The sequence below is a fragment of the Amphiura filiformis genome, chromosome 13 (genome assembly GCF_039555335.1).
Source record: "Amphiura filiformis chromosome 13, Afil_fr2py, whole genome shotgun sequence".
Taxonomy (NCBI): domain Eukaryota; kingdom Metazoa; phylum Echinodermata; class Ophiuroidea; order Amphilepidida; family Amphiuridae; genus Amphiura; species Amphiura filiformis.
The window spans coordinates 767,123-792,463 of record NC_092640.1 but is presented as its reverse complement, the minus strand read 5'-3'; the positions used below and the strand labels follow the sequence as shown (position 1 = coordinate 792,463).

Here is a 25,341-nt window from a genome sequence, read left to right as displayed (position 1 = left end):
AGAAGACTTCAAAATAACATGTCACTAAGCAGGTCATAGGTGCTGGCATTGTCCTATTGTACTTGTTCATTTGTGTATGGAGAGCTCACTGACCTGTATAGAGGTCAATGGGAGAGCTTCTTTACGGGGCACTTCTCCATCGGTTTCAGGGCGTAGTTCATTGAACTCAACGGGCTGGTATTTGAAGTGCTTTTATGTTATTGCAAAACGGATCGTGGCGAAAGCTAATAAATAATTCATACCAGGGTTTAATTGATCTGGGATGCGGACATTTCATTATTCGCAAACCACCGGAATTCGATATAGGTTTGAGTTGCAAAATAAAAATCACAGAGAACCTATTCTTGAGAGGGCACTCTATTCACGTGGTTTCTTTTCCAACGCTAAAAGATCACGAATTTTGGTGGTTTGCAAATGAAAAGTGTCCGCACTATCGATTGATTACGTAACTGTTATGAATAATGTATTAGGTTTTTCAATGCAATCGCCTCGACCCATTAATACATATTATCTGTATTATCAAAGTACTTGGAATAGCAATCCGGTGAGTTCACTGAACTACGCCCTAATACTGATGGAGTTTTAATGGCGTTAATCCTCTCCATACACAGATGAACAAATACAATAGATGAAGGTCAACACGTATGACCTCCTATGTGACATGTTATATGTGATGTACAAAACCTGAATATCATAAAGATCAGTATTCGTTTGTGCATATGAAGTGCACATTTACGTTGCTAAATATTACTCATTATATATTATGACAAATATTGGTATTATGACAATACGGTATATACATTGTATATAAAACGACTAATAGATCCTACTATCATGGCGTCAGGTCAATGTTCATCATATCCCGTATGTTTCTTAAAATTCATTCATATTTGAGACAAATTGCTGTGCCCATTTTAAGGTGCACAGGTAGATCCGTGTTTCTTTTAATTTTCATTTCTTTTTAATGAAAGAATTAAGGGTTTCCACTGCACGGGGGCCACAAGGGTGATACTAATTTTAATGCTATATTTTCAAAACGAATACGTGTTCCCGGTTGGCTCTATAGCGATTTCATAGAAAAGGTATTTCTAGTACAATGCAGTGCCGGACTCTAGCAGAGAGCGTAGCCTAAGTCATTATAGACTCCAAGAATGGCTCTCCATACACAAATGAACAAACACAAAGGAGGGTATAGTCTCCTCCGTGGCCAGCTTAATTTCGATGGAGCGAAACCAAATTGGCTGCGGAGGAGACGGGTAATTTTGCCATGCAAATTATTCAGTGTCATAGCCCTGTGAAAATGTGAATAAGAGTGTCATCCCCTTGGTATACAGTCACCCTGACTCCATTACATGGTCACTCCGACAGTTCGGAAAGTATATACCTAAAGGAATAGGAGACTTTACCATGGAATAATTGATCGGAAGAGGCACTTCCTAATTAGCATGAGGCCGCACTGTTATTTAAATAACGTATTGTTATTTAAATTTGGCCTCAGCTCGTATAGCTGGCGCTAGTCATGGCATGCAGACGGATACTGTTCGAACCAGTGGAAGCGTACAGGCATGTTTAATTGATGCATAAATCACCGGTCTGTATATAGGTATAAGCTGGTATATTTTGTACACGATTTCTTTATACAACAATGGGGGTGATATTAAATATATCAAGTTTACAAAATGTGACATTTACGTGCCTTTTTATTGTATGTAGTGCAGAGCTCCGCCGACTGAAGCTATAGATGGTGCCAGCGTGGCCGTCCCTGGCTGCATGTAGAATTCAATTCCAATAAATATTGAATTATATCAGATTCATTTCAAGCAAACACCATTGGTCTACATTTAAAAGAAATGTTAATTCCCAAAGATATATAATCGAGTATCACAATGTCATTATATTATGTCAAAACAGCCGTAGATCTTAAAATATTCAAGGACATTGGTTTCGTAATTCCCACAACAGCGTTTGGTCAGGCGGCTGACACTGAAAAATTTGCATGGAAAAATGACCCGTCTCCTCCGCAGCCAATTTGGTTCCGCTCCATCGAAATCAAGCTGGTCACGGAGGAGACTACCCTCCTTTGTGTTTGTTCATTTGTGTATGGAGAGCCCTTTTGGAGTCCGGAATGACTTAGGCTACGCTCTCAGCTAGAGTCCGACGCTGCATTGCACTAGAAATACCTTTTCTGTGAAATCGCTATAGAGCCAACCGGGAGCACGTATTCGTTTTGAAAATATAGCATTAAAATTAGTATCACCCTTGTGGCCCCCGTGCAGTGGAAAACCTTAATTCTTTCATTAAAAGGAAATGAAAATGAAAAAAAACACGGATCTACTTGTGCACCAATAAAATTGGCACAGCAATTTGTCTCAAATATCAATGAATTTTAAGAAACATACGGGGTATGATGAACATTGACCTGACGCCATGATAGTAGGATCTATTAGTCGTTTTATATACAATGTATATACCGTATTGTCATAATACCAATATTTGTCATTATATATAATGAGTAATATCTAGCAACGTAAATGCGCAGTTCATATGCACAAACGAATACTGATCTTTATGATATTCAGGTTTTTGTACATCACATATAACATGTCACATAGGAGGTCATACGTGTTGACCTTCATCTATTGTATTTGTTCATCTGTGTATGGAGAGGATTAGCGCCATTAAACGCCATTAAAACTCCATCAGTATTAGGGCGTAGTTCAGTGAACTCACCGGATTGCTATTCCAAGTACTTTGATAATACAGATAATATGTATTAATGGGTCGAGGCGATTGCATTGAAAAACCTAATAAATTATTCATAACAGTTACGTAATCAATCGATAGTGCGGACACTTTTCATTTGCAAACCACCAAAATTCGTGATCTTTTAGCGTTGGAAAGGAAACCACGTGAATAGAGTGCCCTCTCAAGAATATCAACTCTCTGGTTTGGTGATAGACCTATGAATAAGGGATTAAATAGTCTTCATTTCTGATCGGTCAGATGTGGTGTAAAAGGTTTTTGTATTTCATACCTTAAATTTGTCTCGAATTTCCATCGCATTTTTTGACAGCAAGTCCTAATTTCGACATTGCTATTGCAAAAAGTCATTCCCTTCTCAAATTAGCAGACTTTCAATAAAAAAATAATATCTGGTGCCTAATGGAAATACCAGTCCGCCATTACGGGTGCAGAGGTCAGTGGTCTCAGCCCGTATAGCGGGCGCACTTTCAAGCTTGGTACTCGCATTGAACAGACAAAGTTCGCAAACTGAATGGCGGCTTTATTTGTCAACCCTAATTAACATGATCAAGGGGTCGAACATCAATATTCATAACCGATCGATAACTGGACTCATTTTCTACCAAGCAAACCAGCTGGATTTGTCATTGCTTTGCGTGCTTAATATAACAACCGTGAGTTTAGGGTCACCCCCTTGGACTTTACTTTGAGTTTCATGCCATATAGCCGATCGTCAGACGACAGGTTTTAGAAACTTAGGCTGAACCACCATTCCTTAGGAATGGGAGAATATACATTCCATGGTGCCAAGAGCCAAACTATTCTAGAGTCTGAATCTCTTGAAGAGTCATACATTTCTTGTCTCCGTCGATGACTCTGTATGTAGAGTCAATTGTCTCCACAGGTAGAGTCAACTGACTCTCTTGTGACAGTCAGGTGACTCCGTTGGAGAGTCAGTGCTAGTTTACTCCACTTATAGAGTCACTTGACTCCATTCTCAGTGGCGTACCGTGGCCGCCCCAACCACGGGTGGCTGAAGAAAATTCAATTTTGCCGCCCCTTCCTCAACAGCCCGAAAAGGTTGACCCAATGTTTTTCTCGGTCGTTTGAAAAAGTGAAGAGCAAAAAAAAAAAAAAAAAAAAGGGTTTCAGGCGCTAGCGCCCTAAAAGCAGCACATTTTGATATATAGTACCATTTTTAAATTTTTTTTTATGCTTTATCAAATTTTTATTTACTAATTCTTTTTGCCGCCCCTTCTTTTCCGCCGCCCCTGTCTTCTTCCGCCGCCCCTTCATTTTTGCCCCCCCTCCTTTTACCCCGAGGGGCTGGCGCCCCAAAAGCCCCCCCCAATACGCGCATGATTCTGCACTTTATCTGTGATCATAAGAGCATAAGAGGGGCTTACCTACCACAGCGATAAATAAAAAAGGCCGCCTTCTTTTTTCAGGCATTATTCTATATGCTAAATGAGTAAATACATGGCCCAATATAGGTATGTACACCTATATTTCGATTTAAAAAATAAAATAAAAGGCTCTCCTCCTCCTCTTTTTTTGTTTTGAAAACCCGGACGATAAACATGTTTTTTTATTCGGTCTATATGATGAAGATGATGTCAATGATGATGATTATGATTGATTGCAGAGGTGGTGGTGGTCAATGATCATGGATATAATTCGGATGATATAATGACGTATCATGAAAATGGCTTTTTTGAGATGTGAAGTGTTTGCAACTTTTAACTGTTTGTCGTATCTTACCTCAATTAAAATGTCCCCTTTTTGAATAGGTATGACCGGGGGTGAACTTCTTGGGATTTCGCGATATAGACCCAAAATGGGAATATTAACCCAGGTCTAATGGAGAGTGTTAGGAAATTATTTTTTTTATTATATTCTTTACTTTGACACCACTTTACCTTATTGGCACTTCGAAATATGAAAAGGACCCCAAAATATGAATATTGACCCATGTCTTATGGGAAGTGTCGCCCCCGGTGGGGAAATCATCTTTATTATATTCTTTACTTTTATCTTTTTCATTTGAAACCACACGGGGGATCATACCTTCTTGGCATTTCAAGATATGAAAAGGACCCGAAATATGAATATTGGCCAAGGTCTTATGAGCAGTGTTACCCCCGGTGGGGAAATTATTTTTATTATATTCTTTACTCTGTTTTCTTTCATATGACACAACTTGGGGGTCATACCTTCTTGACATTTAGAGATATGAAAAGGACCCAAAATATGAATATTGACCCAGGTCTAATGAGGAGTGTCACCCCCGGTGGGAAAATTGTTTTTATTATATTCTTTACTTTTATCTCTTTCTTTTGACACCACTCGGGGTCTTTCCTTCTTGGCATTTTGAGATATTAAAAGGATCCATATGACTATTGAGTTGACCCGAGTGTCACCCCGGGTATATATTTTTTTTATATTCTTTACTTTTTCCTCTTTCATTTGTCACCACTGGGGGAGGTCATACCTTCATGGCATTTAGAGATATGTCCATTTCAGACCAAAAGATTAGTCAATTACATAGTAACCAAGTAACCCAGCGAACACAAAAATGTTCTTAAAACGTTTATTTGAAACGTTTTAATAACATTTAAATGTCGGGTATATAAAGATCATGAATACGTTTTTAAAAAGTTATTGTAAAATATTCAACAGTTAAATAACATTCCGTTAGAATGTGTTACATTACGCAAAATGTTTCATGAATGTTATTAAAACGTTTTTATACCCTTTATATAACCCGACATTTAAACCTTTTCTGTAAAACGTTGTGTTTGCTGGGAAGCTAGTAAGCTCTAGAACCATTTCATGGTTCAGCAAAAAATAGATATTTAAGTTACATTTAATGTATAACTAGAGCGGTTACCGCACCATAGCAGAACCATGTGGCTTCAGCTGTATATTGTGGTATACCACTATCACCCGGGGGCCGGGTCATACCTTCTTGGTATTTCGAGATAGGGACCCAAAATAGGAATATTTACCAGAGACTTATGAGGAGTGGCACCCCGGTGGGGAAATTATTTTTTATTATATTCTGTACTTTTTATCTTTTTGACCCCACTCGGGGAGGGGGGTCATTCATACCTTCTTGACATTTCAAGATATGAAAAGGACCCACAATACGAATATTGACCCAAGTCTAGCGAGGAGTGTCACCCCTGGTAGGAAAACTACTTTTATTATATTCTTTACTTTTATCTCTTTCATTTGACTCCACTCGGGGGGGGGTCATATCTTCTTGGGATTTCGAGATATGGAAAAGGACCCAAAATAGGAATATTGACCCGGGTCTTATGAGGAGTGTCACCCCGGTGGAGAAAATAATTTAAATACATTCTTTACTTTTTACTCTTTCATTTGCACCACTGGGGGGTCATACCTTCTTCGCATTTCGAGATATGAAAAGGACGCAAAATATAAACATTGACCTAGGTCTTATGAGGAGTGTCACCCCCGTAGGAGATATTATTTTTTATTCTATTCTTTACTTTTATTTGGCACCACTCGGGGTCATACCTTCTTGGCATTTTGAGATATGAAAAGGACTCATATGAATATTGACCCGGGTCTTATGATGAGTGTCACCCCGGGTGGGGAAATATTTTTATTTCATTCTTTACTTCTTCCTCTTTCATTTGACACCACTCGGGGTGTCATATATTCTTTGGGATTTCGAGATATGGAAAAGGATCCAAAATAGGAATATTGACCCGGGTCTTATGAGGAGTGTCACCCCCGGTGGGGAAAAATAATTTTAATACATTTTTTGCTTCTTTCTCTTTCATTGATAGCACTCAGGGATGTCATACCTTCTTGGCATTTCAAGATATGAAAAGGACCCAAAATATAAATATTGACCCAGGCCTTATGAGGAATGTGACCCCCGGTGGGGAAAGTATTTAAAAAAAATTAGATTCTTTACTTTGTTTTCTTTCATTTGATACCACTCGGGGGTACATACCTTCTTGACATTTTGAGATATGAAAATGGCCCATATGAATATTGACCCAGGCCTTATTATGAGTGCCACCCCCGGGCACTCATATATATTTTTATTATATTCTTTACTTCTTCCTCTTTCATTTGACACCACTTGGGGTGTTATACCTTCATGGCATTTAAAGGTATGTCCATTTCAGACCAAAAGGTTGGTGTTAGTAAGTACCACACACACTTAATTAATATAGGCTGATATCATTTCATGGTTCAGCAAAAATGTTCATAAAACGTTTATTCAAAACGTTTTAATAACAATTAAATGTCGGGTTGTACAAAGATCATGAATACGTTTTTAAAAAGTTACTGTAAAATATTTTGGGCAAACATTTTTGCAAAATATTTTGTCAACAGTTAAATAACATTCCGTTAGAACGTGTTGCATTAAGTTTTCAAAAATGATTTATGAATGTTATTAAAACGTTTTTATACCCTTTATATAACCCGACATTTAAATCTTTTCTGTAAAGCGTTGTGTGTTTGCTGGGAAGCTCTGATACCATTTCATGGTTCAGCAAAATATTGAAAAATGTTTTTTTACGGCTATCGTGTCATGCAAAGATTTGCTTGTAAATTATACAGAATGTGTAGATGGGCGAGAAAAACTCACCTGCCTAATTTTAATTTTGCCAACAGAGCGTTTTTGACTTGCATCATTTTTTGTGATTGGAAAACGACATAGACCTTGTACAGGGAGTGTTTCTGGCATGCTGCCAAGTTCCTCAAATCAGCTTAATTTATGAAAACAGATAATTTGTTTAAATGTGATTTTCTATCCTTTATACACACTGTATAAATCTGGATTTTGATTTATTTTATTGCAAAAATGCTATTTTATAAGGACAATGATTTTGGTCTTAACAAGAAATTGGTCTTAACAAATGAGATATTTAATGGTAATGTTAATATCTTCTTGGGATTTCGAGATATGGAAAAGGACCCAAAATAGGAATATTGACACGGGTCGTATGAGGAGTATCACCCTCGGTGGGGAAAATAATTTGAATACATTCTTTACTCTTTCATGGCTTTACGAGATATGAAAAGGACCCAAAATATGAACATTGACACAGGTCTTATGAGGAGTGTCACTCACGTTGGGGAAATATTTTTCATTATATTCTTTACTTTTATCTCTTTCATTTGACACCACTAGGGGGTCATACCTTCTTGGCATTTTGTGATATGAAAAGGACCCATATGAATATTGACCCGGGTCTTATGATGAGTGTCACCCCCGGGTGGGGAAATGATTTTTCATTCAAAAGTGACATACGACACATGATACGTGTGCTATTCATATCCGTATTAGCCACACAGTCATCATAAGTCATGATATGGACTCAAGTCTAGCAAGTTGTACCCCGGTATAGCATAATTATCGACATACTTTTAAAGTATGATGTTTTGCATAGACTTTTTGTATCGAGTTTGGTGATAATATACGTGTTCGTAACTATAAAAATATTTGTCAACTTGTGAATCAAATGTGAATTAAGAAATATATTGCATTATATCCTAACAATTTTGATTAACCTTTTGCGTGGTTCGCAAATAATTTGAAGAATTTTTGCAATTTTTAGGAAATATTCCACCCAGTTATGTATCACCACGTGGTCATTTTAATTCAAGGGCTTAGACCACTAAATCAGACTTCTGCCAGCTTCTGCCCAAGTTTATCAGTCATATAGTGCCATCTTTACATTCAAAATGTGACAAATTGATATAATATTAGCAATTTTAGTGTTCAAAATCGTGTTTAAATACAATTTCTTAATGTGAATGTCACACAGGTTAAAAAGAAACGGGAATATTCGGGCAATATTTAAGACTATCTGCGCATGAATACACAAGGGAAAAATGTAGTTAGCAGTCGTCAAATCGGTCTTTTATGTATCGCTGATTTTCTCAACAAGTAGCCGAGCAATGTTAAAGCTAATGCATACCATAGTATGCAAAATGTTCTTCTCTAAGATGATATACATAATTTATACTTTAAAACTGGGAAAATATCTACTTTTGCACATAAACGTGAACTCTACTTTCATAACTTTGCGTGTATAAAATCAATGCGAAGAAGGTTTTTGTGGTGTGTTCTCTTTATCATCACACAGCTTGTCTCCCTACGCAATGATGAAAAATTTCCACACGACGGTGACGCTGAGCGAACGGTAGTGCGTTGTTTTGCAGTGTATTCGAAAACATTTCATTTTCTCAAAATTTTTGAGAATCTATTACAGTCAAGCCAGAGAAGTAATTGGTGTGGTTGATGCATTCCTAGCCAGGTAAGCGTTTGAGTTTAATTATTAGCTATTTTAAGCTCACTATCATGTCATGACATGGTACATTGTGTACAGCTATGTACATGTACAGTACACCCATCGTATGGCTCGACATTAGGCTACACAATAATTGTCACACTATGTCAGGCTGACGAGGCTGTGTCAGTGTTCATTCAATTGAAAATGTGTCCTTGCTCGAGAAGTCAAGTCACAAATTTGTGCACCGCAGTGACCGATGAGCTTCACATTCGATATTCGAGGCTACAATGTACACTGGATTTCAGAGAACAACGGCAATCCCTTGCTCAGATTGGTGCGAGCGCCCTGTTAATGATCGACGTACGCGGAACTTTGTGTTCACTTCAAGGGTGCCGATCTGCGATGAGTAACGATATGATGCACAATCAGCTAATCAGATTATCTGTCTGTTGCTATGATTCAGCCAATCAGTACCCCACCTCCGTAAATACTCAAGACTGTGCACACGCTCTCAAAATGTAAACAAGTGACATTCATACATTTGTGCTATATAACGGCGCGCGCGATTGGTCGAGAGCCGGGCATATTCAGCGTTCATACATTCACACTATGTAACGGCGCGCGTGTGAGGTCGAGAGCCGGGCATAAACAGCGTTTATGCCCGGTGTCCCGGATGTGCGATCGCCAGGTAGGAAAAATGAAGGAAAATCATAATTTTTGATGTACGGTAATGTTGCTTGTACGTTTTTGTTATTATTTTTATGAAATAAGAATCACAAAATGTACTGGTATGAATGAAACTGGGTTCATTCATATATTTTCATGACTAAAAACCATTTAGTCATGAAAATATATGAATGAACCCCTAATTCATGCCCGGCTACTTCAGCGTGATGATTTCGGTATAGAAAAGAATGCAAGAAAATCGCGTTAAGAATCTTACATCTTATTTTTTGTTATTATTTGATGAAAAACAATCACTGAATGTTTGGGAAGGTATTAACGGGGCTTATTCATATGCCTCAGGCATAAACAATCAATCATGCGGGCCCTCAAGTTCATGAATGAACCCCTAATTCTTCTCTGACAAAAACTTTACGAGACCATTGCATTTGAAATCTAAGCATGAATGCCATGTACATGTACATTTTACTAAGCGACAGTTCAAAATAGCCAATTCTCTTGGTCAGGGTTGTTCCATCCATTGCACTTATTGCGATTCTGTCGGTCAACATGATGTCACTTTTGCCATGATTGGGCTATTCCATCTCGCCCCTAGTGTGACACAAAGGGGACACTTACCGTTGCACTCAATGGGGGAAATCACAAAACATGCAACAAATAAATACTCTTGATGAAATAATTTTATTCTCGATTTCTTATCAGGGAAATCAACTTTTAAATAAATTACCATACTAAATTAATTGGTATTTTCTGTGCTGAGAAAATTTTCTTGAACTGAAAGGCCCTGTACAAACCAATAGGGATTTCGTGAGGGTGTCCGCTTTGACAGACGTGGGAAGAAGTACATACTTTTACTAAATTCCAAAAGTACGGTATGTGTTTTTGTATACAATTTACAAAATTTATGTATATATACAAAAGTACATACTTTTGCAACATACTTCCATGTGTGTACGTAGTCGTTCTCCTGCATGCAATTTTTACATACGGTACAGTAACCACCGGGTATAAGCCCACCCCATTTTTGAAGTGAAATCTGCCATCTAGGGGGTGGGCTTGTAAATCTGAGTGGTTACTGTATATGCTAAAATGCATACTTTGCATAATTCAAGTATATACATTTGTATATTATTGACTGAGAACTACCTCATGTGCTGTGTGCAAAACTACAATGTACATAGTATTTAATACATACCCGGAACTTTGGCAAAAGTATGTGGTTTTGCATATGTATGCAAAAGTATACAGTACTTTTGCAAAATATGCAATATTATATAGGCCTATACGCCATATAATGCAATTTCTACATACATGTACCGTATAAGCACCCAGGGCACTTAACAAAGTCATTTTGGGAGGACAGTTATTTTTAACCTGTTTTACCTAATCTTTCGCAAGGGGCGTTTATTAGAGACGAATTACGTATGTTATAGGTCCTGAGACGTTCTAGTAGCTTTTCTGGTGCAGAAAATGCATTGCAAGTTTACACTAGACTTGTAGTCCTCCAACTATTTCACTGTATTGATGACTTGACGTCTAACTGTCACTTCAACATTACATGTAATGTTACCCTTAATTGAAAATACCCTAGGTGGGTGCTTATTGGGGCATGGGAGCTATTGGAACAAATTTATACGGTTTATGCAAAAATACATGCTAGTTTTTTTTTGTTTAGCCAGGGCTGAGTATCCCCATTTTGAAGGACTTTTTTTTTTGCACCAATTTTCGCTCAAATTTTGGGACTTCAGGCAGAAATATGCCTGTACAGTGTTATGGGGAAAATTTTCAAGTTGATAAAAAATGTTTATGTCAGATTCAGTTTCTACACAAAATTTCACCCTAGAAAATGTTCCTTTTAATTAGGATATCTTTCACTTTATTTCCACCATTCTGGCTGCCAAGCGTATAGTCAAAGCTTGAATGCTGTTTTATGAATATTAATTACGGTACAAATCAATGCATCAACCAAAAACACGATGGCAATGGACTCTAGCATCGAATGCGTAACTATGTGCCAATTTGAAGATTCCACAGTTCACAAGTAACTCAGTTCAGGTCACGAAGGCGAAGCCCCGGTGGCGAAGCATATCAGTAATGCTAAGTGCACCTGTAGTCGTTCTTCTATAGCCACACCACATGCAATCTATTCAAAAATGCATACTGTGCAAAGTATTCAAAACTGCCTTATATCTGCATACAAAACCATGTACAGTTTGATGTACAATGTACTCACTACTAGCCTGTATTTATTTCATATTTTTTGCTCAGGTACACCTGAGTGAATATATACATTCAGTTTAGACCTTGACCTTTGAACCTAAGTAGCTCCAAGTCAGGCTTCTTCTGCAAATGCTTTTGCTTTGTCTTCACTAGAAATATTTTATAGTATAATATTTGATAGGATAATGCCTGGTAATGGAAATGCAGACTATAAATGCTAGCTACCAAATTAACCTCACTCCCTATGACATAATATATATGCAGCAGTGAGATATCTAACTTGAGGTGGACATATAATATTAGCCTCATTTCCCATGAAATTATTTATAAAACTGTGTTCTGTAACCCATAGTGGAGGGTTTTTTTTAACCTGGGGATGATATTAATCATAGGTGTTGACAGATTGATAGTGGTCTGGAAGTTCAAGTTAGTAAATTACATACTGCTCATGAACTTATCAGATTTTGTTTGCCAGCTAGGTCAGTGTACATGGCCAATACAATGTACAATACCAAATACCCATGAACTTCTTACTTAAATTTGCATTGAGAGGTAAGAAGGCTTGTTCTGACCAGGGTATGGATTTGATATAATCAGTCCAGCATTTAACAACATTATTAACAACATTGAATTTTAAGGCCAAATGTTTACCTTCTCCATTACATTGCACACAGTATTTTGATGCATTACCTGAATAGGTTTAGTTTCATTATTACCTTCAACTTTTACTTTTACTCTCTAGTTGAAAGTAAGTGGCACTAATGAGGTTTTCAGCATTTTAATAGATCCAGTTTTAAACCTTTAACTTTCACCTCATATCCCTGCTTTTACCCTCTTTCAAGTTGAAGTCCAGTGCATAATGAATATCATCAAAATGTTGTTTCCCTGTTTATTCTTCTAGATATTATATTAATACATATTCTAAGCTAACTGTATTCTAATTCAATATTTTCTAAAATAACACATTGCCTTTTGATTTATTCTAAAGACTATGGTAAGTTCTGATGTTAAAGCCACAATGTACCATCTTATACATGTAATATGAAATTGGTTAATATTTTTCAAACCTGATTTTTTGGCATATTTGTAATGTTTACACATGTCACAACTTGCACCTAAATGGAATCAGCCAAATTGGTTGTGTTTGTAGGTCAACAGAACAAAGTTTGACATAATGTCATTTATATAATTCAAAGAATTGTGACATTATGTCCTCCTATAGAACTGCGTGTTAAATGGCCAAAATAACTAACCAGCAGGGTTTCTTTCATTTTACCTTGTTATTTCAGCTCAAATGGGACAGAAACCCTTCCGATAATTATTACTAGCATTATTTCAGCATTTTGAGTATAAAACAAATTAAAAATTTGAAGGAAATCATCTTTAATTAGAGCCTTGTTGTTTTCATACAATTTTAATTGAGTTTGTATTAAATTATACAAGTTTTTGGTTATTTCATGATCCCCTCCAGCTTCATCATAATTTTGCACTTCCCTACCAAAAACAAAACAAAAATACCAAAAACAGACTAAATGGGATATTCTTATCATTTTGGACAATGCTATAATCAGCCTTCTGGAACGTTAAAATTTTACTGTATTTTCTAAAACTATTTATGAATCATCCAAATCATAAGAAACCTTATCATTATCTATCACACATCATATCCTATGTACATATCCCAACAGGCTCTACATTAGTAGATATGCAGTCTCTAAATATTGAAGAGCTATCACCTAGTGGAACGTATTTACCCTTTTAATCAAAATGCTTAAGGATCTTCACAATCTGATATCTTAATCTAATGTAGGCCTACATATAAAACAATATCATTAGCCCTAATTATAAGAAACGCGACATTATTCAACACCAACGACCTACTTTGCACAACCATGTGTTCCAATCATGCCTGAGCACTCCCTTTTAAAGGGGTTTTTATTATACGGTATACATGTATGTACAATTACTTAAGTGTGCAAAAGTACATACTTTTAATACAAAATAGGCATATTCCTTTCCGATAGCCAAAACCCATGATTAGCGTTAGGGTTAGTAGGCCTACATTTTCCTTCATTGGGGCATGCTTAACTCTATAAAATCTTACAAAGAAAACCACTGCACATGTATGCATTGTCATACCCCGGGAATCGATGGCTGATGGGCCAGTGACACCACCGTAGCTACAAGTGGGTGTCTAAGGTTCGAATCCCAGGTTGCCAAGTGAAAAATTTGTTCATCTTCTCCTTTTTTCATTCCTCTTCTCCTTTAATTTCTAATAGCCAAAAACCATATTTAGCATTAGGGTTTATATTCATAAATATGCCAATAGTATATGATGCAAAACTATACAGCACATCGGGCCACCATGCATATCGCAATATACCAAGAATGAAGTTGATTGGTTGTTGCGATGTTGCGTTAAATCTGCAGAGTGGATTATTAATGAAAATGTGGGTAAAATATGCAATAAAAGCTGCTGAGTAGATTTATGAAAATGTAGGCAAAATATGCAAATTAGCTTATTAATATTCATAAATATGCAAATAAAACATGACATAGAACTATAATACAGCACATTAGACCACTATGTCCTATCACCATACCAAGTTTGAAGTTTAAGCTGCAGAGTAGATTAATGGTTTTGCTTCCGCCCGGAAAAGCCAAAACAAACAACCATTTGGATGATAACACAAGCTCCACATATGTGTGGAGGCCAAAAATTCTAATATGGAGTCAACAGGTTTACAGAGAGAAACTCCTATCTTATAGCTAGGCAAATCAAACAGTACGGTGCTGCTCAGAGATAAAATCAAACATGTATGAATATAGTTAAAGGCAAAAAAAATGAATGGAAGACTACAAACTGTGGATGGTAACATAAATATATTATGAGAAGTTCTTCTTCAACCTATTTTTTTTTTCTTTTCCAGATTTTGCTTGCTAAATATATGAAAGGAGATTACAACAAGAGTGCTGTAACAGTTGCAAAAATACTCTTCTGTTCTCTCTGCCAAACCCCACAAGAGCTGCAATCAGACAATGTTGTACATTTTACAGGTGTTTGGCTCAGGTAAGGTGTTCATCTAGCTCTATGAGCAGGGCTGCAAGCGGTCCTATATTTCCTATATTTTTAAGATTTTCCTATATTTCCCTAGAAAGTTTCAAAAAGCCCTATAATCCCTATATTTTCATATTTGGAATGTTTTTTGCTGAAGGTCTTTGTATTAAATATAAATGCCTCCCTGGACCCCACCAATCAGGTTTATTTGTATCCATTTCTATAATTCCAGGTTGCATTTTTGCCCTGCAATTTCAGTTAATTCTCTAACTTCTTGGGGCTTTGACATATGAACCTACACTAGACCTTTTCACAGTTCATGTTGAGATTTTGCATATAAAATAGAGATAATCAGTGTGGTGTTGAATGCTGACATCTTGAGCTATCTTGTGGGTACACGCTGCGATGGCCGTTCGTCGTTCGATCTCCATGAGTGAACAGCAAAATCACCGTGTTGATGTGTGGTCGTGCGTCTTGAACTCGCCACTCAAAAAAGGTGGCAATGTTACATTTTCCCAAATTCGACTCAAATTAAATGATGATATCTCTGCCAAGCAAGAAGTTATTGTCACGCTTGTGGTCTCATTTTATTGCTAAATAAAATGCACTTTCAACCCAGTAAAAAGAATTCTGTTAGCCTGTTTAATACTGACACTGCTTCATAGAATTCAGAATGGGCAGAGTGGCGGAGGTGGGGGATGTGGAGGTGGGGGATGTGGCACACACAAACTCTATGGGATTGATATTTTTAGTGCATAATCTGTTTCTGTAAAGACTGTAAATTGGATTTTTACTCTATTTAGCATCTAAAAGACTCATGAACTTACAGCTAAACAATTCTACTTATTGGTTTAGTCTAGAAAATACAAACTTTTCCATACAAAACTACCCGTTTTCATATCAAACACTGTAGGGTGTCTTCAAAATCTAAAAATTACTGTAAAATTTTAATTACCCGTACTGACGCGAGTATAGTCCCACCCCGTTTTTTGGGTGAACATTTTTCAAAATTGGGGGTGGGACTATACTCGAATTAAAAAAAAAAATTGAATTTGAATGCATTTTGAAATCATTAATAGAGTATGACATGAATACAAAGTATCAATTTTCATATTATAAATACAAAACATCTTGAATTTTTTTTTTATTTTTTTTTTTTAGGTCAACCATGAATGATCCTACCATGTAGGTCTAGGTCCTGGGACACTCCAAAGCCGAAAAAATAAATAACTTTTTTTTTTTTTTTATAGTTTCACTCCCCAATTTTGATAATTTGGGAATGGGACTTTACTCGAAGGTGGGACTATACTCGCGTCAGTACGGTACTTATCCTACCACAGTCAAAGTATAGATTTTCTGAAGGGGAATTTGATGAGGAATCTAAATATGGACTTACTTTTTCTGTATGGGGTAAGGGCAAAATGTTTCAGTTTAAAATATGTTGAATTGTAAAAAAAATCTAACATACTTTGGGACACCCTGTATTCTGAGATTGCCAGACAGCTGTGATTTTGGTTTCTTCTAAAGTCAGTGGGCTCCCCCCATTTCGCATTTGTTTTTAAATTTCTCGTGAGCTTTGAGACAAACCTTTTTTTTTTTTTTTTTTGGCCTAATAAGCATGCATTTAAAGTAACCCATTTTTTATCTGAATCTTTTTTATTCCACCCTGTATAACTTGAAGGTCACCCTCTATAGTGAATTGAAGTGTGTGTATTTGAATTGCTTATGCCTTCAGCTTTCCAAAAAAATGTATACTTTTGCTAGTTTAGGGTTGATAATTATGGAGATAATTAGAAACACGATTGGTGTAAAAGTCATAATATTTGTGATGTAACGTTAAGGGTGGCGAGTCCAGGACACATGGCCGTGTGGCAAGCTGTGACCTGCGCGTAGTGTCTGATGCATGAACACACAGATCAGTTGTACCCACAAGATGGCGAAATTGGCTGACAGCCTCTATTAATCCCTATATAGTTAAAACTATTTCTTGCAACAAGACAAAATAATTTGAGACTAGTTTCATCAAAATCAGAGCAAGTTCCATTTTAGCCCATAGCGGGGAAAAATTGGACCTATGACGTCCCAATTTTACTCTTTTGCCCATAACTCCATAACAGTACATCATAGATTGGTCAAAGTATACCTTTTTGAATCAGAATTACCAGTGAGTCACGATAGTGTGAGTTTTGAACTGAGTAATTTTGAACTTGACCCTTTGTGCAAAGTTCAATGACCCTTTTCTACTACATGTGTATGTAGAATGAGAGTAGGCCCTCCCTACTGTTAAATTGCCTCCATAGCCAGATTAATTAGCACTATAAGGCCATGTGTTTTGAACTCGCCACCCTTGGCGTTACATCACAAATATTATGAATTTTTACACCAATCAAGTTTCATATTAGAATATCTCCATAACTATCAACCCTAAACAAGCAAAAGTATACATTTTTGGAAAGCTGGAGGCAAAAGCAATTTAAATATACACATTTCAACTCATTGTACGGGGTGACCTTGAAGTTATACAGGGTGGAATAAAAAAAAATCCAAATAAAAAATGGGTCACTTAATGCATTGCTTATTACTAACTTGCAGTTATAAACTGAAAGTAAACAACATTGATTTGGTTAGAGGTTAGGGGAGCCTACTGACTTTGGAAAAAAAAAAATCACAGCTGTTTGGTAATCTTGGAATACAGGGTGTCCCAAAATATGTTCAAATGTTTTTACAATTCAACATATTTTGAACTGAAACATTTTACCCCTAACCCATACAAAAAAAAGTAAGTCCATAATTAGATTCCTCATCAAATTTCCTCTCAGGAAATGTAAACTATGACTATGATAGGATAAGTAATTAAGAATTTAGGGCAACTTTTAGATTTTGAAGACATCCGCATTGCTTACTACAGTGTTTAGTATGAAAACAGGTAGTTTTGCACATAAAAGTTTGCATTTCATAGACTAAACCAATCATAAAGAGTTCAAAATGATTAAAACAATTAGCAGAATAAATAATTTTTCAAAAGAGCTCTTAACCATGTCTGTAGCCCATATGGATGCAAAGATATGATCAGTTGATTCAACAGCGCACACACAAAATCTTTATTTCCCATAGACTTTGCACATACCGCCACCGCCTCATCCGCCACCGCCTCATCCCCCACCTCGGTCATTCTGAACTCAAACAACTCTAACTCCACTATCTTAGCTGATAAACAATTCTCCTTTGGAGGTCTGTTAGGGCACACATTTAGCTACAACATGACACCAAACACACTTCAATACCTGTTTAAGCAGAGATATAACAATTTGAAGGAGTCTCAATTTGGAAAAGCGTAACAAAACCACCATTTTTGGGTGGCGAGATTCAAAACGCTGTGGCCATAAATACTATTCATCTGCCAAATATGACAACTGTAACATGATTTGCACGATTGTAGTGCATGTAAACTGAAATCTCATTGCACTATTTATTTCATGTCCTAAACCATAATCCCCCGAAGCTGTAAATAAAGTTTTAGCTCATTTTGGACTTAGCGTACATTATTCTCTTCCAATTTATTTAATATGGATTCCCGGAAGTAAATGACTGCCCAATTTACCCTTTACTAATCGTTTGTTTTATAGGTATTGTTATATGCAGTATTTTTAACTTTTTATGGCCCCACTGAGCCCACCATATGCATATGGGTGACCCTGCCCCGCTTCACAAATTTGTTTGTCTCCTTTACTATTGTAAGGCTTGCAGTCCTGAGATTAGGTTTGTATGTAGCCAAGACACATGGCTTTCATATGGCTCAGTCAGGTCCCTTCTAACCTTAAAATTGACATCCCTAGACTAGTCAAAAAAAGGGCAAACACTGCTCGGTCACCCCTATTGCACTATTTGAAGTTGCTTTGTCCAATAAAGCCTTGAAATTATTGTAATATTCTTATTCCAGTTATATTAGCAATTCTGTAAACAATATTATCCGGATACGCAACACAAATATTCTTATGCATGTCATTTTAAGTGTCCATGTGCCATTTTCGAAAAACTACTATATTCACCTAGTGAATGTAATACAAAAGCAACCCGGTTCCAAATGCTTTTGAACTATGTTTATTGAAACAAAAGAAAGGAATTCCACTATTGCTGGAGTGTGGCTAACATGCAGTACAAGCAGATCAGGAAATAAAGTTACATTAATTATAACTGTTCCAAAATGCTAATAACACATTCATGAGTATCCACAGTCAATTGTACAAATGTATGTATTTCTTACTATCTTCTTTTTCTGTGACTCTTTTTATCCATAGAATCATTTGATGCCCTCGTTGATGCTACAAGGGAACAAGTGACAACATCTGCAGCGACACAGTCAGTCATGTTAGCAGAGGGGAAACTTTCTCAATCGTCAACATCCACAGATGCGTATAAAAATGAATGATACAAGCTGCATAAATATGATGAACAAATACATTCACTTTATCTATTTAGAAATGAAAGGCTTTTAAGACCAGCACATTTACATGGATTTGTTTCAGTGAGTGGTCATTTCATATTACCAGTGTTAGCAGAACTCATTGTAAAGCTGACAATGTGGCTATAAATTCAAGTCAAATCCCTACTTTATTAGAATGAGAAGCATGTTCTTAAAACATATGGAAACTATATTTGGCAAATAATGTGAACTATAATATAACCTTTCTTAAGATTTTGTGAATGATTAGCATTGTTCGAAATATGCCTCAAAAGTTACAGGCCAGCCGGGCTTGACCTTAAAAGGTTACCGGCCAGCCGGGCCGGCAACTAGATGCCAGTCAGAAAAGTTACCGGCCAGGCCAAAAAGTTACAGGCCAATGGCCTGCTGACTGGCCCTATTTCGAATGCTGATGATTAGCCAAGTCAAGTCCAGACAAGTCAAGTAATACTTTATTATACTATTCAGCAAATTACTTCAGCGGTGTCGATGTCCTTCTGCTTTGTCTGATTATCACATAAAAACTACAATCTTAGAAATAATTATTCGAACACTTTTAAGGGCTTATTGGAAATGGTCGCCCTCTCTTCCCCTGTATAATGTTTGCATGCCCAATATGCTCATCTTCACCATATCTTCTCCCAACATTGTTTGGTGGGGAAAGGGAAGGTACGTATGCTGAAGATGAACATTGAGATAACACTACTATAATCCTTAGTTTCCAGTGACTCATATAGCGTGCGCACAGTACTAAGAAGAACAGGGGAATTGGGTGTTCGAACACATTTTGTCCGGGATTGTAGGTCACACGTTGCTACGCAGTTTGACTAGCGAATGAGGTGCCAATGTGATTCTAGAGTTCAGTCTTTGATCAAGTAATCTCAGGGGCGTAGCAAGAGCATCGGGGGGCCTATGGACAAGGAGCAGTACGGGCCCTTTTAACCAGGACGGGATTTAGCCTACCTTATTGGGGCCCTGGACCAGGCCAAAATTTGGAGGCCCCGAACTCACATGCCGAGGAAGGTATATGCACTCAAGTCAGTGGCCAAGTTTTGGTTTAACTGGGGACTAACATATTTTGTTGAATTCAATTTCAGACTATCTTGGCCCCAGATCAACATAAATTTTTGAATTTGAATGAGCGCGAAGCGCGGAAAATTTTACAATTTTGCCCTATTTTGCCCTGGACCCGGGCCCATCTTGCCCAATGCTATAAAAATCCGGCCCTGCTCTCCATTATCAGCCCTTATTTAATTTTTCGCTTTTGTGCTCGGGCCCCTGAACCCTCGGGGCCCATGGACTTAAATCCATCCTGTCCCCCACTTGCTACACGCCTGAGTAATCTTCATGTGTATGCCAATTGAGTTTGTCATCAAAATAAATAAATAAATTTCAGAATTTATATAGCGCTTTTTCCAGAGGATTCAAAGCGCTGTAATTTCGCCGTGGTGAATCATCACAATCAGATCGCATCAACTAGGCTAGTTGCAGCCGAACCTGGCGCAAACCTATCCGCACTTAGATTGTAACATCCACCCATTTTCTGCAGCTCCCCAAATTCCATTGGGTGAAGGAAGTTTTTGATAACGAAACAACTAATCACCGATTTTGAAAGCAGGAGGAAACCGGAGATCCCGGAGAAAACCTGCGAGAGCAAATATGGATCGGGATAAACCAAGTGCACGAGTCCTTGGGCCGCGCCGGGGCTTGAACCCGGGACCTCAGTGGTGCAAAGCGAGGGAACTACCGCTGCGCTAACTCGCCCTCCCTCAATCATAGTGCCAAGATATTTATATGAGGACACATGCTCCACATTACTACCCTTCACCACTAGGGTTTGGAGTTGTACTTGACGTCCTAAAATCAATTATCATTTCCTTAGTTTTGGAAACGTCTCAAGCTATGCAATGTTATTTTGCGTATGTATACGTGGGAGCACGTGTGGCCGAGTGGATAAGACGCCCGACTCATAATACATAGGTTGTGAGTTCAAGCCCTTTCGTGCTAACGTGTTGTGTCCTTGGGCAAGGCACTTTATCCTCATTGCCTACTTGGGGATGTGGTTGGGTTGGATTGGATGTTTGTATAGTTGTTTGTTTCAATGTTGCAATATTGGCGCTGATTAAGCTGCTGCCTACAAATTGCATTGTGTCTGTTTAGGTGTGTTTAATGTACAATTCTAGCAATTTGACCTGCGGGTCACGATTAGAGTTTGAAATAAAACCTTCTTTTTTTTTTTTTTTTTTGTATACAACATGTCACATTATCCAATTCATTCCATGGCATAGGTTTTTAAACCTTTAGACACATCTGCTTCTGCTTGAGAACATATTACTGTAGCACTGAGTAATTCAATTTGATCATTTATCTTACAATTTAAAGCTACTTCATGAAAGTTGGGAATTCCCTTTACCGTGTAATCACAGTAAACAAAGTCAGGACTATTTATGTACTCGGAATCCCTAGAATGTAAAGTGGATATTACATCATTTTGGAAATTCCCCAGGAAGTGGTGTAATATGAAAGGTTAATGTTTAAAATTAGTCTTGGGAATTTTCAGATTACATCTTATTTTGTAAAAGAGTGCTATAGAACGGGACATTTATTTATGTTTATGTATCAGAAGATTATCATGTTTTACTTTCATTTATTCAGATACTGTTAACTTTTCAAACAGTGTGTTTTCTTGTGCACTCTGAAGTGAATTTGGGTGAAAGGTGTGTTTGGCCTTGACGACTCGGTAACAATATTTGACTCACGTTGCAGTTGAATCGCACCTGCTGTCCCAAATCTACAGAGTGTATACACATTATACACACATACAGATAATACAACTTCTTTTGAATAAATTAATGTAGTTTTAGCCGACAGAAAAAGCATAATATAAAAAACATGTTGTGCATCTTCAGTGTTTTAAGGAAATCCATTCAAGCTATTTTAAGTTAAGAGCAGTCCTTCTAATTTCATGCCATTGCAACTCAAGTTTTCAAATTTTTGTTAACTGCTCTGAAACATGGGAAGCATCATTACATAAAGGGTTCACAAAAAATAACTCCCCCCTTAAAATTACAAAACATTTTTTTGCTTAACTTGACATACATTTCGTTGATTTGAAAAATTTAAAAACATGTGGATAAAGGAATTATTTTCCTACCCTCCCAAAGTTCTTTTTAATAAAAATCTGTTTGTTTTGGCCAAAAATAATCACATTTTCCAAAAATGATGCTTTCAGAAAAAGTTGAACTTTTCCACATCCTATACATGTAAATGTACAAAAACATTCTCGATATCAATGTTTTGATTGATTTAATGGTGTTTTTGTGTTCTTTCATTTTTATGTATACGATAACCCAGTCACCCATACAATCATCTTGCAATTTAAAACAATGATTTATTGACATGTACGGGGTATTTCTAGAAGCTTTTGAGCCGCTGTGTCAAAAATGGTAAAATCAATTACAAAACATTTCTTTGCATAACTTGACATTCATTTTGTTGATTTGAAAAATGTATAAATCTGTGAATAAAGCAATCTTTTTTTTATCCTACTAAAGTTATCCCTTCTCAAATTCCTTTTTTTTTTTTGGTAAAAAATAATCACATTTTTCAAAAATAATGCTTTAAAAAAATTGCACTTTTCAACATCCCATACATGTAATGTACAAAACTTTCTCGATTTCAATGTTTAATTGTTTTGATTTCCTTTACCTTTCTGTCTCTGATCCCTTAATCACCCATGTAACCATCGTTTAGTGCAAAGTAATGATTCGTTGAAGCTAATTTTGACATAAATGAGGATGTTGAAAAGTGCAACTTTTTCTAAAAGCATCATTTTTGGAAAATGTGATTATTTTTGGCCAAAACAAATATATTTTTAAAAGAAAAAAACATTGGGAGGGTAGAAAAACGATTCCTTTATTCACAGGTTTTTAAATTTTTCAAATCAACGAAATACATGCCAAGTTATGCAAAGAAGTGTTTTGTAATTTTAGGGGGAGTTATTTTTTGTAAACCCTTTATTTAACACTGAAGATGCCCAACATGCCACAATTACCATGATTACATAATCGGTTGAAAAAAACATTTATGAGGGGAAACTGTTAAAAGTTGTGTTACCTGTATGTACAAGGGCACTTCGTGAATACACATAATCTTGGGCCATGTAAAATCACGGACGTCACTTCATTACCAAATACAAGGGGAAACAAAGTATTACCTGCAATTTTTGTCACATTGTGTCGATCAACAGTGATTTGAGAAATAAAAGTTATTAAAACATAATGTTATTTGTGAAGTGTTTACTTGTGTGATTCAATGAGTAACATTACAGCAGAGCATACAAGCTACCAGTTCCTGGTTATTTGAATACTGTTCTACTTGTCAGTGCTTTGAAAGAAATGAATAATATAGCTGGCTTAAATCTTTCAAGTGGAAAAATGCACAAGGAACATAATTTGTGAGAAGTGCAACTATGGATTAGCTCACAGATTTATTTGGTGTTTGTTTAGGCTAAAAAACGGCAAATTCATTTTTTAAAACTTTTTGCTTACACAAACGAATATATAAGACCCCATTTTTGCCAAAACCATGCAAAATTACATACTTTTCCAAAAGTGTGTGCTTTTGCTTATACAACTTAGTATATACTATATTAAAGGAGTATTTCGTGATCCTAGCATCCTCTTTTTATGACATTTTTCAGTACATATCCACGAAAAAAGCATATTCCCAAAATTTCAGTTGATTCCGATATTGCGTTTGCGAGTTATGCATGATTATGTGTATTACACTGCTCCATAGACAATACGTTGTAATTTCGTTCTGGTGCACCAGAACGAAATTCAAATTTCACGATATCTTTGCTAAACGAATTAATCTGCAAGAAATATTTTGTACATAAACATTATGTAGCCAGAGGTTTCCAGTGATATAAAAATCTCAACTTTTTTTGAGAAAAGTGGGGGATGAGGCTGTGGATCACGAAATGCCCCTTTAATAAACGTATATAAGACCCAATGTCTTACAGTACATTATGCTTTCGGTGGTGGTTTATGCACCGCTTTTTACCCCCATTTTTTGCCAAAACCACATACTTTTGCAGAATATGTCATTTTGCATGATTATGCAAAATTACATACTTTTCCAAAATTGTGTGCTTTTGCTTATGCAACTAAGTATATACTATATTAATAAATGTACAAGACCTAATGTCTTAGTACATTGTATTTCTGGCGGTTGTTTATGCCACCTCCCCCCAAAAAAAAAAAAAAACACTACATACTTTTTCAAAATATGTCATTTTGCAGGGTCATAATGGTTATACAAAATTACATACTTTTCCAAAAAGTGTGTGCATTTGCTTATGCAACTTAGTATATTCTATATTATTGAATGTATATAAGACCTAATGTCATATAGAACATTATACTTCTGGTGGTGGTTTATGCCCCCCCCCGTTTTTGCCAAAACCACATACCTTTGCAAAATATGTCATTTTGCGTGGTTATATAAAATTACATACTTTTCCAAAAGTGAAAAGTGTGTGCTTTTGCTTATGCAACTTAATATATACCCCCCCCCGTTTTTGCCAAAAACACATGGGCTACTTTTTGCAAAATATGTCATTTTGCATGGTTATACCAAATTACATACTTTTCCAAAAGTGTGTGCTTTTGCTAATGCAACTTAGTATATACTATATTAATAATAATAATAATAAAAACGTATTATAAGACCTTTCTTACACATTATATTTCTGTTGGGGGTTTATACACCGCTTTTTACCCCCGTTTTTTGCCCAAACCATGTACTTTTGTAAAATATGTCATTTTATTGTGAATATGCAAAATTACATACTTTTAAAGTGTGCTATCTGCATATATTATATGCAA

General features: G+C 36.5%; 1 long non-coding RNA gene across 1 annotated transcript; it reads left to right on the top strand.

The window, feature by feature from the left end:
• The first annotated feature begins 8,732 nt into the window (after positions 1–8,732).
• On the top strand, positions 8,733–19,925 carry LOC140167160 (uncharacterized). The gene is made up of 3 exons (XR_011860969.1): positions 8,733–9,050; positions 14,861–15,000; positions 19,287–19,925. It is a non-coding gene; the product is annotated as an uncharacterized lncRNA (long non-coding RNA).
• The last annotated feature ends 5,416 nt before the right edge of the window (positions 19,926–25,341 follow it).